We start from the raw sequence: 9,483 nt of genomic DNA, 5'->3' as shown, positions 1-9,483 counted from the left end.
CATTCAATCAACAAATATTTGAGTCCTCCTCTGTGCTAGGTATTGGGCTTCTGAGGGTGCAGCAGTGAGCAAAAGGGACACCGTCTCTGCTCTGTCCTCATGGAGCTCTCAGTCTGGTAGGGAGATAGACATTAAACAAATAATCATGTAACTAGTTATATAATTATATTGTTATGATGGCTGTGAAGGAAATAAGAAAGTATAAAAGGAAGCTTATTTTGAAGAGGGTTCATGGAAGATCTCTGAAGAAGAGATATTTATGAAAAAGTCTAAAACTTGAAGATAAATGAGCTAGACCAAGAACAAAGAGATTAAAAGCAGAAGGGCTGAACTAAAGTGAATGAAAGAGTGAGGAAGATAAAACCAAAGAGGTAGTGGGGTCCAGAGTGCCTCGGAGGCCGTGATGATAACTTTGGATTTTGTCCTCAAGGTAGTGGGAAGCCACTGAAGAACCTTGAGCAGTGGAGCGAAATGCCCGTGACTGGGGCTTTGGCAGCATTCCAGCTGCTTGGCTTGAAGGCAAGCTCGAGAGGAAGCAGGGAGGTCACTGAGTGAGCTATTGCTTTAGTTGGGAGCATGATGATAGCTTGGATTAGAGTTGGGGTGAAGCAGATGGAGAAAAGTGGACAGGTTTGAGATACATTTGGGATGTAGAAATGACAAAATTGATTAGATGCAGAAATGAGGGAGAGGAAAGACTCAAGAATTACTCCTGGATTTCTGGTTCAAGCAATGAGTGGGTGGAGGTGTCAATAACTGAGATGGAGAGATTAAGGGAACAGCAGGTGGGGATGGGAGAGCAAGAGTTCAATTTGGACATGTTATGCTTGAGGTGCCTGTGAGATGACAAGTTGGGGTGTCTCATTATGTGAGCCATAAAAGCCTGGAGCTCAGAAGAGAGGTCCGGGCTACAGTTAAATATCAAGGAAAGAAAAGTGAGCAAATTCATCTGGTAGGATAGTTTTGGCAATTTCATGTTTATATTAATCATTTACTGGTTTCATGTGAATTGTGAAATGTGCTATGTTTCTAAAAACCCAGAAACGTCATAAGAAAACGATAGTGTGTAGATTTTACAAATCAAATTATTTCCTATACAATAGCAAGGCACAGGTTCAGCCAACTCTCTCCAGTATTCTCACTTCTAATGTAAGTCCTTTAAACATAAGTAAAACATCCCTTTTATCTTCCCCTGAGCTGAGGTTTGACAAACAATTCATTCTCTTTGGATCCTTACCAAGTTGTTGAGATCCTCACAAATTCACTAATAGAAAAAAAAACGGAAAAACACCATGAACAACAGTTGTTAGTACATGGTCAGATAATGAATGATTTTTATGTTCTTTTTTAAAATCTCTAAGTGTTCAAAACAAATGTATTAATCTTATGATATTGCCTTGAGGTACTGTGCATCTTTCTAGTTTATGCTCTGATTAGAAAATAAAGACACAGAATCATTAGGCAAACTAACTAGAAGCAGGAACTGTTAAATTCAGTAGCATATTTGTTGAATGAATGAGTTGTTTTTGGATAAAGAGCAGCTAGATCCTTTTATTTTTAATTTCTCATTTCTGTAATGGCAAATTACTGCCTTAATAGCTCTCTGCAACTTTATTTTTAACTATTGGCACACATTCCTGTTCTTTCTACCTAATGAATCTCAAGAAGCTTAAGGAAGAAAACACTAAGGAGATTGTGTGTGTGTATGTGTGTGTGTGTATCTGTACACAGTCACTTGCAATCCAAACCATAAATACTTTGACAGTGTTTATAATACTAGTTTATGGCTATGTTTGTACCATGTCAAAATATCCAGTCTATCTTTAAAAACACACAAAAAAGGCATTGTTCAAGCAAAGCAACTGACTGCCAAATTCCCCCCACTGTTATCCAGTTGCTCTTGTAGCATCGTCACTGTGTGGTGGGTGAGCGCCATCAGCATGACCCATCTGCAGAAGTTGAGTTTACATAGCACTTTCCCAGGCATTTGTTCTCATTTGGTCCTCCCCAAACCCCGTGAGACAATCAGTAATGCTCATCTAGCATCTCTCTGGGCCTTGGTTTATTGTAAAAAGAGGATGATGCTATCTACCCCGCAGAGTGCTTATCTGGTCCCAGAGACAGGACAGTGGAGTAGAGCACACAGTCTTTGGAGTAAGAGAGACATGGGGTCTAAATCCCACCACTGTCACTGATTGACTATGTGGGTTCAGGCAAAGTCGTTCACCTCTCTAAATAACAAGTTATTTATCAATAAAGGAGGGGTGAATTCAGGGACAATGATAATAATAATATCTGCCTCAAAGTGTTGAGATGCCCTGTGCCTAGCTTATAGCAAGTGACTGATAAATCACAGGTAAAGCTATGCTTGGTCAGAAGTATCCTGGAAACAAATAAGTTAATGAAATGAGTGGAATCTTTTTATCACTGAAGGCACTGAAATGCTGGAAAATTAAATGATTTATTGACTGATCACATGCTCTTGAGTGGCAATGGTCTCCCCAGAACCCCTGCTTCTTACTCCTAACTTGTTCCTCTTCCAGCCAACAGTGCCAGGACTACAGCTGCTTAATCTGAGCACATGTTCTTAACAAATATTTGGTGGCATTGTGGTGCCTTTCCAAATATCTCCCACCCCACAATCAGAACTGATAATACTTGAGTTTCCCCCTTCTCACCTCACCCCTCAATGAAAGGGCAATGTGAAATTAGCTGCATTTTCCTTCCCTGGAATATGGATGAGGGATGCTGATTATTGGACATTCTCAAGCAAAATGGGCATTTTAGAAATAGGTTGCTGCCATTACTGAAAAGATAATATAAATTCTTCCACAACCCCCTACCAGTAAGAAAGGGTGGGCTTGTCAAGAATGACTTTGTTGACTGAGGGGCAAGATGGCGGCATAGAGAGGAGTGGAAGCTAAGTAGTCCCCCTGGAACAACTACAAAAAAACAGAAACAACTAGTAAATAATCCAGAATAAATGCGGGGGGACAAACGAGACCATCCACTCATCATACACCAACCTGAATTGGGAGGAATGCCCGAGAACACAGCATAAAATCTGTAAGTAAAACCTGCGGATCCAAGTCGTGGGACCCCCTCCCCCATAGCCCGAGCTGCAAAGCCTCGTGGTGCCAGAGAGAAGCTCTCTCCCAGCAAGTGAATATAGCTCAGCTGAGCTCCAACTGGGGTTTTAAGTAGCGAGTGTGAACTGCTCACTACAGGTACGCATCCCCAAAAAACAGACAGAGGCTTTGGGTGACGACTGACCTGGGAGAGCCGGAGGGTCGCCTTGACTGGGTCTGAAGGGGACTATCTGTTTCTTTTTTGGCTCAGTGGAGAAAGCCCCAGTCATTTTAAGTTTCCAGGGCTGTGACTTGGGGAAGGGCGGAGACAGCACAAGCAGAGAGCAAGACCATTGAAATGCTAATGACCTCCACCTGGGAGCTCTGTCTTCTCTAGGAGGAAAGGGGTGGGGCCCTTTGCATTCAGAACCAGACCCCAGAGCCTGGGGGAACACGGCCATACTGCCTCACACCAGTCAAGAATTATAGGCTAACAGGCGTCACCTGCTGGGCAGAAAAGCACAGTGACCTGAGGCATCAAAGGGTGGAGCAATTTTCTAAGACACACCCACAGGGAAACCAGATACTGAATATTTCTTCTCTCTGGGACCTGAGCCTGTTCTGGTCTGGGAAAACCTGATTTGGATAACCAAGGAAACCATGCCTAGACAACAGAAAATTACAACCTACACTAAGAAAAACAAAGTTATGGCCCAGTCAAAGGAACAAACATACACTTCAACTGAGATACAGGAATTTAAACAACTAATGCTAAATCAATTCAAAAAGTTTAGAGAAGATATTGCAAAAGAGATAGAGGCTGTAAAGGAAGCACTGGACATGTATACGGCAGAAATCAAAAGTTCAAAAAACCTACTAGTAGAATCTATGGAAATGAAAGGCACAACACAAGAGATGAAAGACACAATGGAAACATACAACAGCAGACCTCAAGAGGCAGAAGAAAACACTCAGGAACTGGAGAACAAAACACCTGAAAGCCTACACGCAAAGGAGCAGATGGAGAAAAGAATGAAAAAATATGAGCAACGTCTCCGGGAACTCAAGGATGAAACAAAGTACAATAATGTACGTATCATTGGTGTCCCAGAAGGAGAAGAGATGGGAAAGGGGGCAGAAGCAATAATAGAGGAAATAATTAATGAAAATTTCCCATCTCTTATGAAAGACATAAAATTACAGATCCAAGAAGCGCAGCATACTCCAAACAGAAGAGATATGAATAGGCCTAAACCAAGACACTTAATAATGAGATTATCAAATGTCAAAGACAAAGAGAGAATCCTGAAAGCAGCAAGAGAAAAGCAATCCATTACATACAAAGGAAGCTTCATAAGACTATGTGCGGATCTCTCAGCAGAAACCATGGAGGCAAGAAGGAAGTGGTGTGATATATTTAAGATACTGAAAGAGAAAAACCACCAACCAAGAATCCTGTATCCAGCAAAGCTGTCCTTCAAATATGAGGGAGAGCTCAAAATATTTTCTGACAAACAGACAATGAGAGACTTTGTGAACAAGACACCTGTCCTACAGGAAATACTAAAGGGAGCACTACAGGGTGATAGAAGACAGGAGTGTGTGGTTTGGAACACAATTTTGGGAGATGGTAGCACAACAATGTAAGTACACTGAACAAAGGTAACTATGAATACGGTTGAGAGAGGAAGGTGGGGAGCATGTGAGACACCACAAGAAAGGAGGAAAGATAAAGACTGGGACTGTGTAACTTGGTGAAATGTAGAGTGTTCAACAATTGTGATAAAATGTACAAATATGTTCTTTTACGAGGGAGAGCAAGCAAATGTCAACCTTGCAAGGTGTTAAAAATGGGGAGGCATTGGGGGAGGGATGCAATCAGCATAAACTAGAGACTGTAACTAATAGAATCATTGTATTATGCTTCCTTTAATGTAACAAAGGTGATATACCAAGGTGAATGCAGATAAGAGGGGGGGATAGGGGAGGCATGTTAGACACTTGACATTGGTGGTATTGTCTGATTCTTTATTCTACTTTGATTTAAGGTTATTTTTCCTTTTGCTGCTTCCTAGCTGTCATTTTTTTGTTTCCTCTTTCTTTTGCCTCTCTACCTTCTATGACTCTCTCTCCTGCCTTGTGGAAGAAATGTAGATGCTCTTGCTTAGTATGAGCAGAATGTTCAATTAGGATGAACTTAAATGTTTGGAAATGAACAGGGGTGTTGGTAGCAAGATGTGAGAATAACTAACAGCGCCGAATGGTGTGTGAATGAGGTGGAAAGGGGAAGCTCAGAGTCATATATGTCACCAGAAGGAAAGTTGGAGGTCAAAAGATGGAAATGTATAAAACTGAATCCTATGGTGGGCAATGTCCATGATCAACTGTACAAATACTAGAAATCACTTCATGAACCAGAACAAATGTATGACAATACAATTAGAAGTTAATAATAGAGGGGCATATAGGGAAGAACTATATACCTATTACAAACTATGTACTACAGTTAGTAGTATTTCAACATTTTTTCATAAACAGTAACAAACGTACTATATCAATACTAGGAGTCAACAATTGAGGGGGGTTGGTTAGGGATAGGGGAGGATTAGAGTTTCCTTTTCTTTTTTTCTTTTTTCATCTTTCACTTTATTTCTTGCCTGGAGTAATGAAAAGTTTCTAAAAATTGAACAAAAATTAAGTGTAGTGATGGATGCACAGCTGTATGAGGGTACCCAGGGGCAAGTGATTGTACACTTTGGATCTTTGGATAATTGTATGGTATCTGAACAATCTCAATAAAAATGAAAAAAAAAAAAAAAGAATGACTTTGTTGTTTAATCTGTATCTGACAAAACAATGAAGACACTATTTTGGAATTTAAAAAATTGCATAATTGATGGCTTGGAAATCATACTGATAGAACATGAAAGTGCTGCTAATTATCTGTGCAAATGAACAATACAAAATAAAACAATAAACATTTATACCTGCTGGACACTTTGCAAGGCACTCCTCCTGGATATCATGGGATAGGCATTGTTCTCACTGTTTAATGGATGAGAATTCTGAGGCTCAGGAGGTTGCCCCAAAACGCAATCTATAAATGACAGATCTGGGATTTGAATGACAAATGACAGATCTGACTTTGAACCCAAAGTTCATTCATTTCATCACAGGTGCCTTTTGAATGTGACCTGGATTAGTATTACATATGTGGGGTGGAAAGTATGATCCATATTATATAACGATATTCACACACATTGGAAACAGCATGGTATGTTGAAAAGAGGATGGGACCCGAGTCAGGAGAGCCAAGCTTCCCCCTCCACCTGCCATTAAATGCCCATGTGGTCTGAGAAAAGTAACTTAAGCAATTGAAAGCCTTGGTTTTCTTCTGCTGAACTAGAAGCTCAAAGACCCTTTAATTTCTAAAAGCATATGGTTCTGTTTATATTTATTTAATTTTAACATTTAACCACTAAATTTCATTGGTTAGATCTTTCAGTTCTGAAAAATACACCAAAAACAGCCAGTAATTTGGAAAGAAGCAAATTAACCTGGTCAGGATATTATATGAGGCAAACTTCCAAACTTTATTGAGGCCCTAAATTAAAGTCAGCACAAAATATCAAGAGTATAGGAAAACCAGTATTCTCATATTATCAGAGGGTGGTTAAATTAGTACAATCCTTTTTGAAGGCAATTTGGCAACATCTATAAAAATCTGACCCAGCAAATCCACTTCCAGGAATTTATCCTATAGCTCTAAGAATATCCTACAGCCCTATTCACCCATATGCTCAATGAAGCACACAGATATTTTCTGCAGGATTGTATGCAGCAACAAAAATTAAAAACAACCTAAATGCCCATCAATAGGGGACTCACTAAATAAATTAAGGTACACCCAAACTATATAATATTATACAGCTATTAAGAAAAATGCAGCAAATTATATGCACTAATTGAAAAGCTCACAAGATGTAGTATTAATGTGTTTAGGTGCTAAACAGTATTTGTTAGCTATGCCAGATGTGCTTGTATGTGCATGGAATATGCCTGGAAATACACAGAGGAAACCAGTAATAGAGACTGCCTCCGGAGAGAGGAAATGGGGGTTTGGGAGACAGGGGTAAGAGGGAAACTTCCTGTTTAGTACTGTTGTGACTTTCTTTGTTTTTTTACCATGCATGTGTATTACTAATTAAAGGGATGGAATGGACAGATGGATGGATGGAGAAAGACATGAAACAAAGCCAATAAAATAAAAATGATTGTTATATAAAATCAGAGCAAGAAACAACTTGCTCTGCCTGTACATACAACCTTGAACCAAGATTACATTTGCTTAATACAACTGTACGCTTTATGAATTGGCAGTAAAAAATTAAAAATTACCATGTGACTGTTTAATGTACACATTTCCATTTAATTTACACTCATAACCACAGGGGAACATGTTGTTGCACATAAACATATGCCCCTCACAGAAGGGTACATTGAGGCTCAGGGAGAGCAAGTGATTCACCCAAGGGCACACAGCTTTTAAGAGGCACATCCGGTTTTGAATCCATTTTTGCTGATTGCAAAACCAGTAATTCTGATCATCACCGATTAAAATCAGTGGTGATATTACAAATAATTACAATGTTATGCAATGTGGCCTTTGTCAATTGGCAAACTGTGGAAAAAATGTGCCCCACAGCATTCTCTCCAAGTTTTACTTTTCACTAAATAAAAGTGGCTGACTCATTCCAGACTTGTTTTGAAGGCCAGGGAAGTTGTGCTTTGTCCTTAAATGGCCAGATCCACAATACACAGAAGGAACTCCTTCAATAAAGTCCTTCCCATTCTCCATTAATTCTGCCCCAATTTCCCCTTACGGGAAAGACTGGGGACTGGCCGGGGAATGGGCTGTGCTCCTATGCTGATCGTGACGGAGCGCCAAGGCTCCGCAATGCTGAAAGCAGTTGCTGCAGCTGGACAGCTCATCATCATTATTTCCTAGAAAGGCCCTCTGAGACCTTGAGCATAAAAGAGCTTATTTCAAACCAGAGGAGCCTCTCTGGTCTGTGCTGTACCCACAGGGATGCAGCAGCGGTTGCAGTATCAAGAAGCTACTGACATGGATCTGACGCGACTTTGATAACAGCAGCAACAAAAAAGCCCTCAGCTGCCTCTAGGAACACACATAACAACGTCCCCTCACCACCCTTGGCATCAGCTCCAGCACAATTACCGCGCTCACCTGAGCTCCGCAGTGAGCAGTGGCATCCCAGGCCCTGTTCCTGCACCTCCTTCTTTCCATTTCCTGGAGGCCCTAAATGGCTTTGGCAGAGAGTTAACTAGTTGTGCCAGACACACAGATTCTCCAGGGTTGGGTTCATTTTAACATAAGCTACCAAAATCTACCCGAATATTAAAACTCCAGGCAAGTAACTCAGTACAATGCTTTAAAGGAATTTTTTTGTTGTTGTTTTGGCTTAGCAACCGTATATATGTTCTTGTGAAGCAACTGTGAATATTCAAATACAGTAATTGGAGATGATTTACATTGTTTTGAATTAACTAAAATTCCATTGTTAAGCACAAATACTGCTCCACTAAATCATCATGCTTTTAATAGGTCCACGTGAGCAGGTTACCGAGCGCATTAGGATTTATAACGCTCCTGGGGAGCTGACCACTGTATTATGCGTCCTGCTGCTAGGTAATATGCATGACACATTTCTGGACACTAATTCATTTATTTAATAGTAGCAGTATGCAAAAACAGAGTTCAAAATGAGGCTGACAAAGGAGGTATAAAAGTTTTATTAATCCATAGCTAATCAAAGGCCAGTGGAAGGCATATAATGGTGGCATTTACAGACCATATCGAATGTGAATAAATTAAATTTTTGTTTCCTAAAATCTCACTAATAGGGTGTATTCGACTTGAAATATTTATACTTTTAATTACAGAGGCAGGCAATTTGAAGCAGGTTTCCAACTGCACTTTACTTACCAGCGACAACTTTGCATCAAGGATCAACACAAATCCCGTCATCAGCTGTTGTCTCAAACATGATCAGTTACAACACAAACTGCCTCACACTAAAAATTACGATGTTATTTATTTTATTGCTGGTTTAATTGCATGCTGCCAATCATTAGAAAGTTATTTTCTCTGAAAGACTGAGTATCTACTTTATTTTTCATCCATCACCCTGATCACAACACAAAGCTTATAAGCAGGAGGCATAATGCCTGTTGTAGAAAACCTTTTATTTGATGGCTCAGATATGCAACAAATCAGAGGAAAGCAAGAGAGTTTGAAGTACAAGCAAAGGAGAACATCATGAAAGACCAAGGAACACTGAAATGTGTGGCAAGAATTCTCTTGGCTTATTTTAATAGTAACTGTTAGGAGAAT

Source organism: Choloepus didactylus, chromosome 4, assembly GCF_015220235.1.
Source record: "Choloepus didactylus isolate mChoDid1 chromosome 4, mChoDid1.pri, whole genome shotgun sequence".
Taxonomy (NCBI): domain Eukaryota; kingdom Metazoa; phylum Chordata; class Mammalia; order Pilosa; family Megalonychidae; genus Choloepus; species Choloepus didactylus.
The sequence above is the reverse complement of the archived record's forward strand: the minus strand, read 5'-3'. Positions refer to the sequence as shown.